Here is a 22818-nt window from a genome sequence, read left to right on the forward strand (position 1 = left end):
CCAACCCCTGACCCTCTCCTGGTTCGTATGCTACCCCTCCCTCCCCCCACTTTTGGGCAACGTTACCCACCCGTCCCTCCCCAGCCACCCTCAAACCCGCAAAGCCCCAAGCAAAGGCAACCCCTTGCCCCCCTTTTATCTCTTCTTTGTGTTCATACTTACCACCATCTCGTCTTAAATTCCACCCCTGCAGACATCGGCTCATATCCTTCCTCCACCCTCCGATTTCCTGCAAGCCTATCGTTCAGTCTCTTGCTATCTAGGGCAGCTTGTTTATTTCATATCATTGAGGTCATGTAGTATTTGTCCTTCAATGTCTGGGTTGCTTCACTCAACATAAGGTTCTCAAGATTCATCCATGTTATCACATGTGTTTGTAGTGTGTTTGTTCTTACAGCCGAGTAGTATTCCATTGTGTGTATATACCACATTTTATTGATCCACTCGTCTGTTGATGGGCATTTGGGTTGATTCCAACTTTTGGCAATAGTGAACAATGCTGCTATGAACATTGGTGTACATATATTGGTTTGTGTTCTTGTTTTCAGTTCTGCTGGGTATATTCCCAGCAGTGGTATTGCTGGGTCATATGGCAAATCTATGGCTAGTTTTTTGAGAAACCGCCATACTGTTCTCCAGAATGGTTGGATCCTTCTGCATTCCCACCAGCAGTGGATGAGTGTTCCCCTTCCTTCACATCCTCTCCAGCACTTGTATTCTTCTGTTTTTTTCATAGCTGCCAATCTTATGGGTGTAAGATGGTATCTCATTGTGGTTTTGATTTGCATTTCCCTGATAGCTAGAGATTTGGAACATTTTTTCATGTGCTTTCTTGCCATTTGTATTTCTTCTTCGGAGAAGTGTCTGTTTAAGTCTTTTTCCCATTTTTTAAATGGATTGTTTATCTTTTTATTTTCAAGATGTAGGAGTTCTTTATATATGCAAGTTATAAGTTTCTTATCAGATATCTGATTGCCAAATATTTTCTCCCACTGTGTGGGCTCCCTTTTTACTTTCTTGACAAACTCCTTTGAGGTGCAGAAGGCTTTAATTTTGAGGAAGTCCCATTTATCTATTAGTTCTTTTGCTGCTCGTGCTTTTGGTGAGATATTCATAAATCCATTACCTATTACGAGGTCCTGTAGATGTTTCCCTACACTGCTTTCTAAGGTTTTTATGGTCTTGGCTTTTATATTTAGGTCTTTGATCCATCTTGAGTTGATCTTTGTATAAGGTGTGAGATGGTAATCCTCTTTCATTCTTCTACATATGGCTATCCAGTTCTCCAGACACCATTTGTTGAATAGGCCACTCTCTCCCAGTTGAGAGGGTTTGGTGGCTTTATCGAATATTATGTGGTTGTATATGTGAGGTTCTATATCAGAGCTTTCAATTCGATTCCATTGGTCTATATGTCTCTCCTTATGCCAATACCATGCTGTTTTCACCACCGTAGCTTTATAGTATGTTTTGAAGTCAGGTAGTGTGATTCCTCCAATTTCGTTTTTGTTTTTCAGTATGTCTTTGGCTATTCGGGGTCTCTTTCCTTTCCAAATAAATTTCATAGTTAGTTTTTCTAGTTCCTTAAAGAAGGCTGCATTGATTTTTATTGGGATTGCATTGAATGTGTAGATCAATTTTGGTAGGATAGACATCTTAATAATGTTCAGTCTTCCTATCCATGAACAAGGAATAGTCTTCCATTTATTTAGGTCTTCTTTGATTTCCTTGAACAATCTTGTATAGTTCTCAGTGTATAAGTTCTTTACCTCTTTAGTTAAATTTATTCCTAAGTATTTGATTTTTTTATTTACTATTGTGAATGGTATTTGTTTCTTGATTTCCTCCTGATCTTGCTCATTATTGGTGTACAGAAATGCTACTGATTTTTGCGCATTGATCTTATAACCTGCGACTTTACTAAACTCATTTATGAGTTCTAGAATCTTCGTTGTAGATCTCTCCGGGTTTTCTATGTATAGGATCATGTCATCTGCAAATAATGAAATTTTGACTTCTTCCTTTCCAATTTGAATGCCTTTTATTTCTGGTTCTTGCCTCAGTGCTCGAGCAAGTACTTCTAAGACAATGTTAAATAGGAGCGGCGACAGTGGGCATCCTTGTCTTGTTCCTGAGTTTAGAGGGAAGGAGTCTAGGATTTCTCCATTGTAAACAATATTGGCTTTAGGTTTTTCATATATACTCTTTATCATGTTCAAAAAATTTCCTTGTATTCCAATCATTTGGAGTGTTTTTATCAAGAAAGGGTGCTGTATTTTGTCAAATGCTTTTTCTGCATCAATAGATATAATCATGTGATTTTTTTCCTTCAATCTGTTTATATGGTGTATTACGTTGATTGATTTTCTTATGTTGAACCATCCTTGCATACCTGGGATGAATCCCACTTGGTCGTGGTGTATAATTCGTTTAATGTGTTGTTGAATACGATTAGCAAGTATTTTGTTAAGTATTTTTGCGTCTAGGTTCATTAGAGAAATTGGTCTGTAATTTTCCTTTCTTGTGATGTCTTTGTTTGGCTTTGGTACTAGGGTAATGTTGGCATCATAGAAGGAGTTGGGTAATGTTCTTTCTGTTTCGATGGTTTGGAATAGTTTCAGCAGGATTGGTGTCAGTTCTTTCCGGAATGTTTTATAGAATTCACCTGTGAAGCCATCTGGCCCTGGGCTCTTCTTAGTTGGGAGGTTTTTAATAACTGATTCTATCTCTCTGCTTGTGATTGGTTTGTTAAGATCATCAATTTCTTCTTTTGTCAATATGGGCTGTTTATGTGTTTCTAGGAATTTGTCCATTTCCTCTAGATTGTCATTTTTGTTGGAATATAGTTTTTCAAAATATCCTCTTATGATAGTCTTTATTTCTGTGGGGTCAGTGGTGATATCGCCTTTCTCATTTCTTATTTTGTGTATTTGCATCTTCTCTCTTTTTTTCTTTGTTAGTGTTGCTAAAGGTTTGTCAATTTTGTTAATCTTCTCAAAAAACCAGCTCTTGGTCTTGTTTATCTGTTCAAGTGCTTTCTTATTTTCTATTTCATTTAGTTCTGCTCTTATCTTTGTTATTTCCTTCCTTCTTCTTCCTGTTGGGTTACTTTGTTGTTGTTTTTCTAATTCCTTCAAATGTGCAGTTAGTTCTTCAATTTTTGCTCTTTCTTCTTTTTTGATATATGAATTTATGGCTATAAACTTCCCTCTCAGTACTGCTTTTGCTGCATCCCATAAATTTTGGTATGTTGTGTTATCATTATCATTTGTTTCAAGGTAGTCATTGATTTCTTTTGAGATTTCCTCTTTGACCCACTGTTTTTCTAAGAGTGTGTTGTTTAATTTCCAAATCGTGGTGTGAAATCTGGGCTTCTTTCCCTTGCAAATCTCCAGCTTGACTCCACTGTGGTCAGAGATAATGTTTTGTATGATTTCAATCTTTCTGAATTCGTTCAGCCTTTCTTTGTGGCCTAGCATATGATCTATCTTGGAGAATGATCCATGTGCGCTTGAGAAAAATGTATATCCTGCTGTGTTTGGGTGTAGCGATCTATATATGTCTATTAGATCGAGCTCCTCTAATATACTATTCAGATGTTTTGTGTCTTTGGTGATTCTCTTTTGAGATGTTCTGTCCAGAATTGATAGTGGTGTATTAAAATCCCCCACTATAATTGTAGATGTATCTATTCTTTCACTTAGTTTTTCCAGCGTTTGCCTGACGTATTTAGAGGCACCCTTGTTAGGGGCATAGATATTTATGATTGTTCGATCTTCTTGACAGATTTTCCCTTTGACTAAAATGTAGTATCCTTCTTTGTCTCTCACAATTGTTTCACATTTAAAGTCTATTTTGTCTGATATTAATATAGCTACTCCTGCCTTTTTTTGGTTATTGTTAGCTTGTATGATTGTTTTCCAGCCTTTCACTTTCAATCTCCATGCGTCTCTGGGTCTAAGATGTGTCTCTTGTAGACAGCATATGGATGGGTCATATTTCCTTATCCAGTGTCCCAGTCTGAATCTTTTGATAGGTGAGTTTAATCCATTGACATTCAGTGTTATTACTATCAAGGAATTATTTGTGTTAGCCATATTTTGATTGGATTTGTGTTTGTCATATTTTGTTTGTATATTTTTTTTTTGTCTTTTTTGTTGTTGTTGTTGGTCTTATACTCTCCTCCAACTTTGCCTTTCCTGTTTTTTCCTTTCTTCCTGCAGAACTCCCTTTAGAATTTCTTGAAGGGGAGGTTTCTTGTTGGTATACTCTTTCAGTTTCTGTTCGTCTGCGAATATTTTGAACTCTCCATCATGTTTGAATGCTAGTTTAGCTGGATAGAGTATTCTTGGTTAGAAATTTTTTTCCTTTAGTACCTTGACTATATCATACCACTGTCTTCTTGCCTCCATGGTTTCAGAAGAGAAATCAGCACTTAATCTAATTGAGCTTCCCTTGTATGTGATGGTTTTCTTTTCTCTTGCTGCTTTTAGGATCTTCTCTTTGTCTTGAGCATTGGATAATTTGACAAGTATATGTCTTGGGGTGGGCCTGTTGGGGTTTATGACTTGTGGAGTGCGCTGTGCTTCTTGGATATGTACATCTGTCTCTTTCAGTAGATTTGGGAAGTTTTCAGTCATTATTTCCTGCAACACTCTTTCTGACCCCTTTCCCTTCTCTTCACCTTCTGGAATGCCTATAATACGTATGTTTGAGCGTTTTGCATTGTCATTCAGGTCCCTAAATCCTAATTGGATTTTTTCTATCTTCTTATTGACCCCTTCTACTATCTGTTTGATTTCTGATGTACTGTCTTCCACATCACTAATTCTCTGCTCTGTCTCTTCTAGTCTGCTGATATTTGCTGCAAGTGTATTTTTGATTTCTTGAACTGTGGTGTTCATTCCCATCATATCTGTTATGTTTTTGCGTATGTCTGCAATTTCCCCTCCAAGTGATGTCTTCATGTTGTTAACCTCTTTCATTACTGCATCAAATTTGTCGGTGATAAATGTTCTGAGATCTTTCATTGCTTGTGCCAAGTTTTGCTCCCCTTCGTGATTATTGGTTTGTTGATTGGATTCAGCCATGTTTTCCTGATTATTGGTTTGGTTCGTAGATTTTTGTTGCTTTCTGGTCATCTCTTTATTTTGACGAATTTAATCAGTTCCTTAGCTTCTTTGTCTGCTCTTGGAGGTTAATTAGTTGTTATTTTTGCACAGGTGTTATATCTTCTCTTTGTCACTTTTTTCTTCTTATTCTAGTTACTTGTTGTTGGTTAAGTTCACTTTAGAGGAAAGTATTAGTGTTGGGGAAAGGCAATTGTGTAAGCAAGGGAAAAGTGTAAAGTTGTATTGGTGATGTATGTTAATAAAGCAGGAATATGAGATCTGGAAGGATGGAGGTTAGATTCATGTAGATTGTATAGAGTTATAGCTGTAGGTAGAGTACCTTTTATGAAGTTGATGACTGAATTTGGGAGGAATATGGTATGAACTACACAGCTATTGTTTTCATGAGAGAGGGAAAAAGAAAAGAAAGGTAATAGTTTCAAGAGTGGATAATAGACAGAAAACAGAACAAAGGTATTAGAAATTAAGAGTTAGACACTTTGTGGATCAAAGAACGGGAGGTGGGGGGTGGAATATAGGAGAGACAGTAGATGATAGTGGATATCAAGATGCAGGGGAAGGGGGATAGTGTAGGTAGCCTAAATCAGTTCACACAGAAATGAGGCAGTGGAGGATGGGAAAACCCAGCAAATGTGAGGTGTTCCCTGTAGCACCTATTGTATACTTGAATTAAAGTAAAAATAAGTGGAAGATGAGGGACAAGAGGGAAAGAGAAAACCGAAAAACAAACAAACAAACAAAAAAAAACAAACTAATTATAATAGAGAAAAAAGAAAGGCAAGAAGAAAGGAAGAAAGAAAAAGAGGATGGGCAAACGGTGGGGAACGGATAGGGAGAAGAGAGATACAGGTACACACGTGTCACAATTGCAACACTATCTAAAACAACAACTTCCCCCCGCTTTGCCCTAAAACCCCCCCGTCTGTCTGCCCAAATGGGTCTGCAAGCACCTCCCTTCCCACAAACCCCCAATAGGCCGCCCAGGGCCCACGAACTCCCCAGTACTGCAGATGCTCAAAAAAAAAAAAAAAAAAAAAAAAATTTAAGTAAAATTTAAAACAAACAAACAAACAAACAAACAAACAAAAAAAAACAAAAAAAAACAGAAACCCCTCCGCAGGCCCGGCTCCGCCCGCCGCGGAGGCTTGGACCGGCTCTGCCCGGCTCCTCACGCCGCCTTGGCCTGGCCTGGCTCCGCCCAGCTCCGCTCGCTACAGCGGCCCAGCCGGCTCCGGCATCCACCTCCCACCACCGCGGCCTGGACCGGCCCTGCCCGGCTCCGTACCCGCCGCGGCCTGACCCGGGCCCGCCCGGCTCCAAACGCTACCGCGGCCCGCAGCCGGGGCCTGAACCGGCCCCGCCCGGCTCCAAGCGCTACCGCGGCCCGCAGCCGGGGCCTGCACCGGCCCCGCCCGGCTCCAAGCGCTTCCGCGGCCCGCAGCCGGGGCCTGCACCGGCCCCGCCCGGCTCCAAGCGCTACCTCGGCCCGCAGCCGGGGCCTGCACCGGCCCCGCCCGGCTCCAAGCGCTACCGCGGCCCGCAGCCGGGGCCTGCACCGGCCCCGCCCGGCTCCAAGCGCTACCGCGGCCCGCAGCCGGGGCCTGCACCGGCCCCGCCCGGGTCCAAGCGCTACCGCGGCCCGCAGCCGGGGCCTGCACCGGCCCCGCCCGGCTCCAAGCGCTACCTCGGCCCGCAGCCGGGGCCTGCACCGGCCCCGCCCGGCTCCAAGCGCTACCTCGGCCCGCAGCCGGGGCCTGCACCGGCCCCGCCCGGCTCCAAGCGCTACCTCGGCCCGCAGCCGGGGCCTGCACCGGCCCCGCCCAGCTCCAAGCGCTACCGCGGCCCGCAGCCGGGGCCTGCACCGGCCCCGCCCGGCTCCAAACGCTACCGCGGCCCGGCCCGGCCTGGCTCAGCCCCACCGAGCGGGGCTAGATGCCTCGTCTCTGCCTACCCAAGAAGGGAATCCTCTGCAGGTAGCTGGGATCTCCGTGTATATTTCACAGACGAATCCTCTCTGTTACCTTCCCTCCAAATCGATGTCCAGACACCTCCGGACCAGCAAAAATCCCGAAACAATCCAGTCCCAAAGAGTCTCCAACGCCGCCCAGCCGATTCCCTGCAGAAGACTCTAACAGGGATGTTCACTCAGCCGCCATCTTGCCCCCTCCCTCAAAATTTCTTTCAATGTGTCTTTTATCATTGGAAGATCTGTTATCTTTTACATACAGTGAAAATTTCTTCTGCATGTTCCTCCAGTGTATAATTTTTTCGCTATATATTCAAAGAAGCTTTAGGTTACAGAAAAGTCCTATAGAAATTATAGGGGATTCCCACCTATTCAACCCTCTCCTCTTTCTCCCAAGTCTCCCTTACTGATAACATTTTACATATGTATGGTACTTTGTTACAATTGATGTACAAATGTTGATGCATTGCTATGAACCATGGTCAATGATTTACATTATGGCTTACATTTTGCCCCACACATTTTTATAGGTTTGACAAAATTTAAAATGGCCCATATCTACCATTTCAAGATCATGCAGAACAATTCCAATGCCCTAAAAAATGGCCTACATTCCATGTATTCAATTCTTCCCTCCATCATGCCCCCAGAACCTATGATTAAATCTGTTGATATATGCTGAAGAATAATGTGTTCCAAAGAAGCTAGCATTAATTTACACTTAACACCATTCATTACACAAATCCATTGCTAAATTAGTTTGAAAGATGGTGTGCCTCATTGTTGTTCTAATTCTTAATCCTTGGACCACATTTTGTTTTCCATATGCAACTAAACATTGGTATTTTCTCTTTGGAAACGTGTCTGCACTTATCCTTTGACTGCTTGCCTATAGAGTTCAATGTTTTTCCTAACTGTAATGTAGGGAAGCTGTAATTATATTTAAAGTCTAAGTGGTGTGTGTAAATGTATGCATGCATGCATAAATGCGAAAGACAGGTTAATAATCCATCCCCTTTAGAGGACCTATTGCCTACTCAGCATCCATTCCTTCCCATTCTGGAAATGGTGCCTTGGTTTGTCTTTGGGTACTGTGACCTCTCCATGTCAGGTCCGTGTGGTATAGGTGCCACCAATACTGGATACTGCATCCTCCTGCAATAGTAATGGATAATATCTGGGAACTGAAACCAAAGTGAGAATAATTCATAATAATAATTCAGACCAGGCCTGAATTTTTGCTGCAACTTTTGGGAAAGAAGTCTTCTCTTCACTCTGCAATGCCTAAGCCAGTAAAATGCAGCCTGAGAACAAACGGTGACCATTTCCTCCAAGGGAAAGGCTTCCTAAGAACAAGCCACCACCATGGAGGAGAAAATCAAAACAGAGAGATGGCACTTGAATTCTGCTAAGGCTGAAGCAATCCTGGATGTGATATTTTCCGTCATGTGAGACTCTACCTTCAGTGGGTTGAGTGGAATTCTGTCAGCTGCTATCAATACTGTCAGATTCATCAGAGTCCACCTGCCAACATCCCATTAACCACCCTTGCAGTTCTAAGAATATAACTTCTCTGAAGTGGGCTTCTTATCAGGTCCTGCTATGCCCTATTCCTTTGTAAAGGTCTGTGCATTGGTTATAAAACCCATCCTAAGTGTCCACTGTGGCCACAGATGGTCACAACTCCCACCCATTCTAACTTCTTAAATTTCTTGCCTCCAATTTGCTTTCCCAGCCCTCTACTTTTCGTGATCAGAGTCCTATGACTTCTGCTTCAAAATTTCTGTGAGGGTTGCCTGAATGTTCCTTAAATTCCCTTAAATTCCCTTACTGTGTATGCCTCGCTCACTCTCCCCCGAGTCAACCCAGTCCCTGAACTGCAGTTTATCCTGAGTGTGGAATTTCATGTCAGTGGTCAGGGAAGGCATTGACTATGGCATCATTGGTTAACCCCAAACAGGAGAAGGAGCTCAGAAAAGTCTTATGACTGAGAGAGTGAATAGGTTAAATTTATCCATATTTCATCATATGTCAGCCATCTCCAGAGAGGCAAACATCAATTTTCCTTTTTGATGTTTGATATCTCCTTGGAGATCACCAGGTGTCCCTGGTGCTAAACTTTATATGCATTTTTATTAAAATGTATTACTCACTGCCTGTGTTTATAGCTATCATTGCTAATAGCTAAAGCTATCACTGGAATTTGAGCTTCTTATTAAGCAGGACTCATATTAGAACATCACAAGTGATCATGACAACCAGAAAATTGCAAACAAATAAATGATTCCAAACAATTATGGTCCCAACATGTGGAAGACAAACCACTAAGAGGTTGAAGAATATATGCTCCTTCTGAGAATCGTCTTTGGGTGAGCAGATGCTGGTTCTAAACCGTTTGTTTTCTGACAAGAATCCTACAGGGAGCTGAACATGACTTAGAACTAAATGACTACTGCCTCAACCTTAATCACACTATACTCTGTTTTTTAATTTTAATAGTTTTATTTAATTAAATCATAAGATTATTTTTGCAATGTTATTTCTTTTGTTGTCTTTATTAGTAATATTGATTTTATGGGTTTAAGTTTCCCTTCATAACTTTCAATTTCTCTTTACTCATTTAAAAAGGTTTTACTTAATTCTTTTTTTTAATGTTACATTCAAAAAAATATGAGGTCTCCATATACCCCCCACCCCTCTCCCCACACTCCTCCCACAACAACAACCTCATCTATCATCATAGGACATTCATTGCATTTGGTGAATACATCTTTGAGCACTGCTGCACCACATGGTCAGTGGTCCACATTATAGTTTACACTCTCCCCCAGTCCATGCAGTGGGCCATGGGAGTACATACAATGTCCAGTAACTGTCCCTGCAGCACCACCCAGGACAACTCCAAGTCCTGAAAATGCCCCCACATCATATCTCTTCTGCCTACTCCCTACCCTCAGCAGCTACTGTGGCCACTTTCTCCACGTCAATGCTATATTTATTTCCATTACTAATCACAATAGCTCCAGAATTGAATATCAGTAAGTCCACGTTAATTCATACTCTAGTCCTCCATTCTATGGACCCTGGGATGGTTATGTCCACTCCACCTCTATATCAAGAAGGTGCTTAGATTCCACTTGGATGATGGATGCAATTCTTCTGCTTGCAGTTGTAGGCACTCTTGGCTCCCTGGTGTGGTTGTTGACTTTCTTCACCTCCCTGTTAGCTGGCTGGGGTAAGTCCAATAAACCTCAACCAAGTCAGTTGAGGCTCAGGGCCTGGCTACCACATGGACAGTCCAGAGATTCAGGTCCCCTGAGTGTACACTAAACCCCAGTGCCAACCACAGGTCTGGTAAAAGTAACACTATACTCTTTTGATGTCATTCTCTGGCTCTTTTGATGAAACTTAGCTGTATTCAGGTACATGTAATTTCTCTTACATCTTTTTTTCTGTAGACTTTCATATAGCTGACTTTGTTATTTTATAGTACTATGTCTCTTTTGTAAAATGAAAAAAATGATTTTTTTTCTTGTGTCTCCTTCATTACCTTTTCTGGTAAAAGCCTTTAAAAAAAGCTATATTTGTGTCTACCCTCTCCTCACCATTCCTTTTCCCTCTTGCTAAGCTCCCAAGCCTCTACCCCTTCTTTTGTACTTGGTGAGAGGCATAGAAGTTAAATTCTTGGTTGTTTGGGCCCATATTTTCTAATTCTTTTTTCCCCCAAATACTGAGATTCATATTTTGGAATTAAGTTTGATTCATGTTTTAGAGTGATGGTGACAAAAGAACCTAATAGTAATCTCAAACCTATGTTCAAATTCAAGCTAATCATTATCAAGACTTGGATTAGTTTATTTACTAATATGTTAACAAATCTCTTCCTCTGGATAAAGGGCTTTACAGTAATGTTTAAGTTATATAATTATGTCATTCCTATTCTCCAAATTGGATATGACTTTTGTAAAGCAGATGCCATGTCTTCTTTGCATATCTGGTGCTAAGCAGAGTGATACAGATGAAAAGGTGGGATGAGGGTGATATGATCAATGGGCATGCTCAATCATAAAGAGCAATGCATATGTTAGCTGTTGCCATTTTGTAAATATACCTATTGGTGTGTATCAGACAGAAATTTAATGAATGGGTTTTACCTAATTTCACTTTTTCTTCAATAGCACTGAATATAGTTTACACATGAAAGCTGCATAACCCCCCTTTATTTACTTTATTTAAAAAGCTGTGCTAGTTCAGACTGCCAAAATTCACTTAAACATACACTCACACATATACACACCTTGCCTGTAAAGTATATTATAATTACAGATTACAGACTAATTAGAGTGTTATTTATGCCGGAAGATTATGTGCTAATTATAAAGGAAGCTATTATGGGAAGCCTGGCTGAGGCTATACAAGCAATTGCTATAAAATTATAAGTGGTTGCTGTTTAATTTTATGATTCTTTGTACCATATGAAATAGCAAGTTGCCAAAAATGAAACCAGAAGGTTGTTGTGAATCTGTTATCCATGTCCTTTTAATAATGTTGAGCCTTAGCAATGCCAAAAATCACAGCTTGCTTTGGTTTCAAGGATAGAGGCCTTGGGGGCAGAGCTAAATTTAGAGCATGTACCTATGATATAAGAAGCACAGACTTCTCTGATATATAGTTCACATGTCAAGTTTGCACTTAAAAGATAATCCGGACATTGTATGTCCTCCCATGGCCCACTGGGTGGACTGTGGGATAGTGTGGGTTATGATGTGGACCATTGACCATGAGGTGCAGTAGTGCTCAGAGATGTATTCACCAAATGCAGTGAATGTCTCATGATGATGGAGGAGGTTGTTGTTATAGGGGGAGGAGTTGGGTGAGGGGGGTGGGGGGTATATGGGGACCTCATTTTTTTTAATGTAACATTAAAAAAATAAAGACAAAAAAAGAAAAAAAAAGATAATCATGAATTGCTCTGTAAAATTTGTACTGTTCTAATAACAGTAATAATATTGATAAATATCTAAATATGAACTATTACTTTAATAGTGAATATGTAAATAATAAATAATTTTGAGTGATTGCTATATACCAGGTACTGTTATAAGCCTTTTATAAATATTGTGTCCTTACATCCTCATTTTAACATATGAGGTATATTTCTTTCCATTGTAGAAACGAGGAACTGAGAAACTAAGTAATTGAACCCTAGACCTACAGGGTTCTGGGTGGCAGAGAAGTGGTTCTGATCTGGAACATTTACCTCCTGAACTTCTGTTCTTCACCATCCTGTGTGTTTCGGAGATCACAGAAAGAACATTGCAAACTCTTCCTCAATTTCTCATCCCTTATCTTGTTAATTTAGTCCCAACACCAGACGTCTTTATTTCCCTCCCTCTAGTTCAGGGGTTCCTAACCAGGGGTCCATGGACCCCTAAGGGGTCTATGGAAAGATTTCAAGGGGTCCATGAGCTTGAATTGGAAATTCAAAGAAACATTATTCTTGTGGGGTCATGTTGGTGCAGGTGTGATATATTTATTAAATAATACATATTGTTTTGTGGACTTAGTAAGAGGTCCATGGTTCTCACCTGACTGGCTAAGGAGTCCATGGAACAAAGAAGGTTAAAAACTCCTGCTCTAGTGTCAGGAAGAAGAATCACTTCACCTGCTCAAATTCTGAGTGTCATCATCTTCTCTCCCCTTTGCTGCTTGGTTCCCTCTTTCCTTTATTTTCAGCTGCTCCCTTGCAAAGGTCCCATCCATTGTCTTACAAACATAATGTTTTAACCCTATTGAAAAGCATCCTTTCATACTGTTTAGTAACCTACCTTACTCCTTTTCATCACCACACTTCATGAAAGAATGCCCCGATGTTCTCCACCTGAACTGCTCTCACAATGGAGTGCATGATGTCCCAGAAGCCCCACCACTGATAACCCCGTTGACTAACGGATTGTCCTTTCCTTTAGCTGCTTTTAATGCATTCCCTCTATGTCACATGCATCTGTATCCATGAAAGGATCTATTCCCTTCATATCCAAGACATACTACCTCCTACCTCTCCTTCCCTTTGCTGGACCACTGTGAGTTTTCCCTGCTGGTTTCTGTATTTTCTCACATTTTATGTCCAGTCACTGGCATATTCTGGCAGATAAGTGTCCAATATTAGTTGAACAAATGGAGAGTGGAGTGAAGAAATGCAGTCCAAAGATGATCCCTTTCATTTTCATTTTCCATGTTTGTAAATTATATTCATTTGTTTACTAATTTTTTTTCTCCTTGTCTATCTCATCCCACTAGAATGGTGGGGTGAGAACAGGAGACTTGTCTGAGTCCTTCTGTCTTTTTGCATCAGTGCCCAACATAATGCCTTGTGGGAATAGATGCTTAATAAATATTCATTCAATGAATGCATGCATGAACATATGAACCCTGCAGAATACCCAAAACAGTGGGTAAAGTACAGAGAAACCATTTGGGAATAGTGGGAAAGAGAAGTCAAATAAAGAGATAAAAGAATAAGACTGAATGTTATCTTCTACCTCCTTGTCAGGAGCTACGGTGTGTGTGTGTGTGTGAGAGAGAGAGAGAAAGAGAGAGAGACAGAGACAGAGAGAGAGACAGAGACAGAGACAGAGGGAGACAGAGATATTCTGTAATCATGTAGTTTGTGTTTGTATAAAGGAACTATCATGTATTAGATTGTGTGTATGTAAGGGATTTTTCATGCATTAGATTGTATGTGAATATGTGTGCAAAGGAACTACCCTGTTTGGGACGGTGTGTGCATATTGCCTATGTGTAAAGGATCAAAATCAATGCTAGATAGTCTGTATGATCAAGAGATGGGAAAGGAATCTACCATATGCAAGTAATAATAGTAGGAAGCAAGTATGTGTGTCTGATTTCTATCCTCAGATCAATATTTTAGAGTTCTAAACCATGTTGAGAAATCAAACTTATAATACTTCTTTTTCCATTGGTCACTTTGCTTTGCTTTGTTTTGCACAATTTTGGGATCATAGGAATAGCCCAGTAAAACACAGACTCATAGGTTCCCAACATGTAATGGGATCTCAGTGGTCATCCAAGGAGCTTTTGACTCCTTAGCAGGAGAAAGGATTGATAAGATAGATGGAGTTTCTGCTCCAGTCTATCAATACCTATTATGTGAGGATGATGATGGAAAAGAGGAATACCATCATCCAATGTTCCATTTGATGCAATGTACAATAGAAAGTAATAGAGCAGTGCTGCAACAACCGGGTTTGTTACCATAATATATAGCTGTCAGAGTTAATGCCTCTTAGACTCTACGAAAGCCAGTAAACAGGCAGAAGGTATGTCAACCAGGGAAGATAGGTTTGCTCAGGTATTTTATTACCCTGTTTGGTAACTAGCATTTAAATGTTAAATCCTTTATCTGGACCACACTTTCTCATGGGTTAGAACCTAAGTGGCCATATGGCTGAGGAATCATGACCTTGAGTTTTGGCACCACAAGTCCCTGACTTCAATATTGCCTCTGCTACTTATTAGCTCCATGACGGTGACAAATCACCCAGCTTCTCTATGAACCTACTTTTCTGTGTCTAAATGTGTTAGTCAGCCAAAGAGTTTCTGATGCAAAATACCAGAAATCTGTTGGCTTTTATAAAGGATATTTATTGGGGGTAGAAGCTTACACTCACAAGGCCCTAAAGAGTGACTCATGGTACCATAAAATTACTTTCTCACCCAAAGTTTGTTGCCATATGTTAAAACAAGATGATGGGTGATGCCTGCAGGGTTCAGCGTTCCTCTTTCCTCTTAAGGCTCTGTGGTCCCAGCTTCTTCTGGTCTCAGCTGTAGGCTGTCGTAAGGCCCATCTCTTTTCCCAGAGCTTGTTTCTTTCTGGGCTCAGCTGCTCTGTTCTCTTTACAAGGTTACCTGTAAACTATAAGGCTCATCTCTCTTCCTAGGGCCTGCAGAATTCTCTGTGTATTTTCTCTTCATCTAATGAGCTGTCTCTCTTCCTCTACTGTGTCTTTAAAAAAAAAATAATTTATTGAGATATATCACCCACACACAAACATAGAAAAACATTAAGTGTATAGTAATAGTTGTGAACTTACAAAACAAACATATATAGATCATACAGGACTCTCATAACTCACCCTACCACCAACACCTTACTTTGTTGTTAAACCTTTTTAACTAATGATGAAAGAGCATTGTCAAAATATTACTACTAACCAAAATATTTTCTCCCAACCCTCCTTACTATTATTATCTTTATGTCATTTATATATGTACATAAAAAATTAAGGGTATAGTAAAAGTTGTGAACTTACAAAGCAAACATGCATAACATCAAAAAGGGGTTCCATACATCAACCCTCCACCAACACCTTGCATTGTCGTGAGATGTTCGTTACAAATTACGAATGAATATTGTCAAAATCTTACTACTAATTATAGCCCTTATCTTACATTTGGTGTGTTTTCCCCCCAACAAAACTTATTCTTTTCTAAATGTATTTTTTATGACAGAAGTTGTAAACTTATAAAACAATCACGTACATATGCAGAACTCCCAAGCAAAACCCCTCTATCAACACACCACACTGTGCGAGAACATTTGTTACAGATAAGATAATATCATCTGATTGTTACCATGTGCATAGTGTGCATTGGCTCACATTTTCCATACTGCCCCATTATCTACACAGTACATCTGTGGCATAGATGCAAGAATATTGTATTATTACTGTAGGAGAGCTCACTGAGCTGCTTTCCACCCAGAGAGTGAGGTCTGGTACCTCCAGCTAGATTGGACCAGTGCACAATGAGGGTTCCCTGCTCTTCCTGAACTGGGAACAAGGGCTGCCTCCACCCAGAACACATAGTCCATCTCAGTCTTTCTCTTATTTCCATTAAGAATCCACCACCTACCACCAGGTCTTGAAGATATTTTCCTACAATTTCTTCTAAAAGTTTTATGCTTCTTGCTTTTATTTTTAGGTTTTTTATCCATTTTGAGTTAGTTTTTGGATAAGGTGTCAGATAGGGGTCCTCTTTCCTTCTTTTGGCTATGGATATCCAGTTCTTTCAGCACCATTTTACTGAATGGACTGTTTTGCCTGAGTTGTGTGGGTTTGACAGGCTAGTCAAAAATCACTTGACCATATATGTGAGGATCTGTTTCTGAGGCATGAATTTGGTCCCACTGGCCTATGTATCTGTCTTTATGTCAATACCATGCTGTTTTTACCACTATAGTTTGGTTGTATGATTTAAAGTCTGGAGATGAGGGTTCGCTTTTTCTTTAATGATGTTTCTGGCTATTCAGGACCCCTTATCCTTCCAAATAAATTTGCTAATTGTGTTTTCAATTTTTTTTTAAGTGCTGGTGGAATTTTGTATCAGGGTTGCATTGAATCTGTATATCAATTTGAGGAGAATTGACATCTTGATGATATTTAGTCTTCCAATCCATGAACATGGAATGTTCTTCCAGTTATTTAGGAGTTTTTTTTTTAATTTCTTTTAACATTGGGTTGTGGTTTTCTGAATACAAGTGCTTTACATCATTGGTTAAGTTTTTTTTTGACTATTTGAGTTTTATTTATTTTCACCACTCTTTTGACACTTTTAGTTACTTTTATTGATATAATCTTCCAGGCCTCTCTCTTCTGTCTTTTCCTTTCAGGCTTGAGCACATCCTTTAGCATTTCCTGAAAATCTGGTCTCTTGATGAGAAATTCTCTCAGTTTCTGTTTATCTGTGACTATTCTAATCTAGCCCTCATTTTTGAAAGACAGTCTTGCTGGATATAAAATTCTTGGCTGGAAGTTTTCCTCTCATAGCATCTTTTTTTTTTTTTTTTTTTAATCCTAAATCTCAAGGAAAAGTTATTCTTTTCTTCTTTAAAGATTTATTTATTTATTTATTTATTTTTCTCCCCCTCCCCCCCACCCCAGTTGTCTGTTCTCTATGTCTATTTGCTGCGTCTTCTTTGTCCACTTCTGTTGTCGTCAGCGGCACTGGAACCTGTGTTTCTTTTTGTTGCATCATCCTGTTGCGTCAGCTCTCCATGTGTGCGGCGCCATTCCTGGGCAGGCTGCACTTTCTTTCACACTGGGCGGCTCTCCTTATGGGGCGCACTCCTTGCATGTGGGGCTCCCCTATGTGGGGGACACCCTTGCATGGCATGGCACTCCTTGCGCGCATCAGCACTGTGCATGGGCCAGCTCCACATTGGTCAAGGAGGCCTGGGGTTTGAACTGTGGACCTCCCATATGTAGATGGATGCACTAACTGCTGGGTCAAGTCCGCTTCCCATCATAGCATCTTAAATATATCAGAACACTGTCTTCTTGCCTCCATGGTTTATGGTGAGAAATCAGCACATAATCTTATTGGAGTTCCCTTATATGTTATGCATTGCTTTTCTCTTTCTGTTCTCAGAATTCTTTGTCTTTAGCATTTGACATACTGATTAGTATTTGTCTTGGAGCAGGTCTATTCAGAATTTTTCAGATGGGAGTACATTGTGCTACTTGGACATAGATATCTATGTCCTTCAATAGGGCTGGGAAATTTTCTCACATTATTTCTTTAAATATTCTTTCTGCGCCTTCTCTCTTCTTTTCTCCTTCTGGGATACCCATGACATGTATGCTTGCACATCTCTGGCTGTCATTTATTTCCCTGAGAACTTGTTCAATTTTTTCCATTCTTTTCCTCATCTGTTCTTTTGTATGTTCACTTTCAGAGGCCATTTTTTCAAGTTCACCAATCCTTCTGCTTCCTCAAATCTGCTATATATGATTCCAGTGTTTTTAAAATTTCATTTATTGCCACCTTTCATTCCCATAAGATCTGAAATTTTTCTACGCATGCTTTTAAATTCTTCTTGTGCTCATCCAGTATCTTCTTAATATCCTTAATCTCTTTAGCCATCTCATTGAATTTATTAAGGGACATTTGTTTGAACATCTATGATTAGTTGTCTCAACCCCTTTATGTCATCTGGAAGCTTATCTCATTCCTTTAACTGGGCCATAGTTTCCTGTTTCTTGCTGTGGATTGTAATTATTGGTTGGTGACTTGGCATCTGGATTACTAGAGTATTTATTCTGGGTACAGTTTTTCTCTTTAGTTTAGGGCTTCCTGTCCTTTTTCCCTTGTTGGTTATGCAGTAGGAGCCAAGGATGTAATTGTTGCTGTAAACTGTGGAGGCTCAAACTGCTCTCATTGTTCTAGGGATGGATGAAGCTTCTTCCAACTTTCTTCTTTCCCAGAGGTAGGGACATAGTCACAGTTGAGTGGATTAATCCAATCATGCAGGCCCAAACTGTAGTTGCCCAGAGAGATTGGTGAAGCTTCATGCCCCTTTCCCCCTATGCCTAGGGCATGGATGGAGCCGCAGGTGTGGGTAGCAATCTATGCAGTGCAGGTCCAAGATGACTGCAGTTGCCCCAGTAGACTTTTAAATATTCAGTTTGTGCCAGCCAAAGGTACTCTCAGTTACCTGGATAGACTGGTGCTGAGCTAGCCAGCCTCCTCCCTGCCAGAGGTGGGAAGGAAGCCTAGGCTAGGGTTGCAGGCTGATCTGGGTGAAAGAAGCCGGTTCCCACCATCATTGTGATATTTGGTCAGGCCAGCTTACCCTCAGGCTGTGGGTGGAGTCAAAATGGCAGCCACCGACCTTTTTCTGACTTGGACAAATTCACACCCTACCTGTTCCTAGGGTTATTCCTTAGCTATCCGAGTCTACCAATCAATAGCTGAAATCGGCTGCCAACCATCTCCTCCTCCCTTGTTTTTGGGAAATGGAGCTTCCAATTCCAGTCACAGAACAGCTCCTGGGGTGACTTGCACCACCAGAGTAGGACAATCACTGACCTCCATGACTTGGCCGGCAATTTCTCGGAGAGGCTGGTGCAGGTCCCTGCAGCTTCCTCCCTGTCAGAGGTGGCAGTGGGTCTTAGGCTAGACCTGCAATCTGACCTGGATGGAAAGAAGCTGGTCCCCACCAGCACTGGGATTTTCAGTCCACCCTGCTTCCCCTTGTGCCAGGTACAGAGTTAAGATGGTGGCTCCTGGCCTCTTTCTGACTTTGACAGGCTCAAACTTTAGCTGTTTTCAGGATTATTCCTTATCCCACTGAATTTTACTCCTCAGTAGCTGAATGTGGTGCCCAACCATCTCTTCCTCCCCCAATTTTAGGAAGTGGGGCTTGCAATTCCATCCATGGAACAGCTCCTGAGGCAGCTTGTACCTCCAGTGGAGGATGGGGCATGGAGTGCTCTACTTATGAGTCTTCTCTGCACATGGGCAGTCTCCTCCTTCCATTCCTTCAAGGATGTTGCAGAATGCCCTTCTGGTCTCCTGGAGCTCCCAAACATGTGCTTTAGCTCGCTCCAAAGAGCTCTGGGTGTTTGCTAACTGCCCTGTAGCAGGAGTTGACTCTAGGAGCTCCTTACTCCACTGCCATCTTGCTCCCTCTTCTGCCTTGTCTTTTTCTCAGAATGTCTGCCCACCAACAGGGCTGGGATTCAATGCTGAGTTGCAGTTTAATAAGGTGGTTGCATCAAAGCCCTAACCTTAACATAATTTAATCAGAAGCCTCAGTTGAATCTAATACAATCAAAAGGTTATCATTCCCAGAGGAACAGAACAGTTTACAAACTACATATATAATCTTTGGAATTTATAAATAATATCAAGCTGCCACAGGAAGTATTAATCCTACAACTTCATTCTTCTTTTTTAAGATGAATTTATCTTTTCAGGGACTCTTACCCTTCTGTATACATTTGAAAATTGACTTTTCCATTTCCACAAAGAAGGTTGTTGGAATTTTGATTGGGATTGCATTGAATCTATAAATTTCTTTAGGTGATATTGACATTTTAACAATAATTAGTCTTCCAATCCATGAACATGGAATGTCCTTCCATTTATTTAGGTCTTCTTTGATTTCTTTTAGCGATGTTTTGTAGTTTTCTGTCTACATGTCCTTTACATCCTTAGTTAAATTTATTCCTAGTTATTTAATTATTTTAATTAATGAAAAGGGAGTTTTTATTGATTTCATCTTCTGATTGTTCATTGCTTCTGTATAAAATCACTGAAGACTTATGGATGTTGGCCTTGTTCCCCATCACTTTGCTGAATTAATTTATTAGTTCTAGAAGCTTGGTTGGAAATTTTTCACGATTTTTGTACATAACCATATCATCTTCAAATGCAGAAAGTTGTACTTCTTCCTTTCTATATTGGATACATTTTATTTCTTTTTCTTGCTTAATTGCATTGGCAAGAACTTCAAATACAATGTTGAGTAACATGGTGACAGTGGGCATCATTATCTTGTTCCTCATCTTAGAGGGAAAGCTTTCGGTCTTCACAATTAAGTAATATATTAGCTGTGGGCTTTTCTTATATACTTTCTTTTTTTAATTTTTTATTCATTTAAAAAAATATATTACATTAAAAAAATATGAAGTCCCATTCAACCCCACCGCCCCCACCCCCCAATCCCCCACAGCAACACTCTCTCCCATCATCATGACACATCCATTGCACCTGGTAAGTACATCTCTGGGCATCGCTGCACCCCATAGTCAATGGTCCACATTATAGCCCACACTCTCCCATGTTCCATCCAGTGGGCCCTGGGGGGATCTACAATGTCCCGTAGTTGTCCGTGAAGCACCACCCAGGACAACTCCAAGTCCCAAAAATGCCTCCCCATCTTATCTCTTCCTCCCATTCCCCGCACCCAGCAGCCACCATGGCCACCCTTCCCACACCAATGCCACATTTTCTCTGTGGACATTGGATTGGTTGTGTCCATTGCACATCTATGTCAAATGGGGGCTTAGATTCCACATGGATACTGGATGCAATCCTCCTGCTTTCAGTTGTAGGCACTCTAGGCTCCATGGTGTGGTGGTTGACCTTCTTCAACTCCATGTTAGCTGAGTGGGGTAAGTCCAATAAATCAGAGTGTAGGAGCTGAAGTCTGTTGAGGCTCAGGGCCTGGCTATCATATTGTCAGTCCAGAGATTCAAATCCCCTAAATACATCTTAAACCCCAACACCAACTACAATTCCAGTAAAGCAGCATGAAAGTCTTGTGAAAAGAGATCCCATGTGAGTCCAGTTCCATCATGCAGCAACACAAGCTCCAAAGAAGGGCCATCTGACATGACAGTGAACCCCATCTGCCATGACCATAGAACCCGTGGGTCTCTTTAGCCCTCAAAGGAACCAATACCTGGGGTTGTATCTACTTTATCTGTCTCTGAGACTCTGCTCAGGTGTGCATAAGGGCAATCCTTCTGACAACCTCCAGACTCTTTTTTAGAGACTTGTAGCCATATAAACTCATTTCTCCTTTCCATTTCCCCCTTATATTAGGTCAAACAGCATTTTAAAGTCATGTTATTATATGTAGACAGGGATATTCTGCTGATCTGCATTGAACCTTTAATTCAAGGTCATTTTCTAGTTGCGTCTTCAGCTGGTATTTGGTAGTGATCCCTCGGTGCCAGGGAGGCTCATCCCCGGGTGTCATGTTCCACGCTGGGGGGAAGGCACGCATCTGCATGCTGAGTTTGGCTTCGAGACTGGCCACATTTGAGTAACATGAAGGCTGTCAGGAGGAAACTCCCAGGCACAATGCTGCTCTAGGCCTTGTTCTTATTGCAGGTATATAGGCTCACAAGCATAGTCATTAGTATCAGGAACCCACTGTTGGACCCTCATTCCTTCCTGGTTCTTACCATTGCACCTGGGGGACTGCTGCTGCTCCCCTAGGGACCACAACAGAGCCCCCCCGGCCAGGAACCCAGTACCCCCCCAGCTGTTGTTTTTAATTGTTTCCACTATGAGTTTATCTAAACATTACCATGCACCCTGGACATATGCCCTGTATAACTCCCTGTCAACTATATATAGCCTGTCAATAACATCTCACACCAGTATTCCTCCACCGCCATTGTTGAACCACTCTGTGATCCAAAACTTCCTGTGAAGTGAATCCCAATATAATGTCAGGTTCCCTTACTAGTAAAATGGAATATAGCGATGAGTTTAAAGGTTAGATCTAGAGTACATATTGATTTGGAAAAATTTCTACATCCTATCTTTGTCTTTTCTTTTTTCCCTAATTATTGAGCTTCTCTTCACAAGAGTCTTAGGTCACAGTAATTCATATATACAATATACAGTACTCCCACACATCCACCATAAAACCTTTTCCCTTCCACAGAGATAATCTTTTAACTTATTCATATCATATTTACTGAAACTGATGTACAGACTCTGAAACAATAGTTTTCAAACAAGGTGACATCTGTGCTTACAATGTGGTCCATACTTTAGGATATACAGTTTTCTAAATTTTTTAGTTATCCTATGTTTTGCATTATGGTTTACATTATTAGTCTGTTGTCCCCTATATGTTTTTGGTGTAATATTACATGTTTTATCTTCATCCTCGTGTACTCTCACAAAACTCCTCTCTTGCCCCCAATTTACCTTGGTTCCATCCATTCAACATCCATTTTCCCCTCCCCTTGGGGCCCACAGTGACAGCCAATCTCCATTTCCCAAGGAGCCACGTCCAGAGATACTTGCAACAGTGTTCAGGGCCTGACTTGCTCAACTGCCCTAATGCCCTGGGAGCCACCCTTTCTTTCGAGAGATATAGTTCTCTCTATTTGA

Source organism: Dasypus novemcinctus, chromosome 14 (genome assembly GCF_030445035.2).
Source record: "Dasypus novemcinctus isolate mDasNov1 chromosome 14, mDasNov1.1.hap2, whole genome shotgun sequence".
In the NCBI taxonomy this organism is placed as follows: Eukaryota; Metazoa; Chordata; class Mammalia; order Cingulata; family Dasypodidae; genus Dasypus; species Dasypus novemcinctus.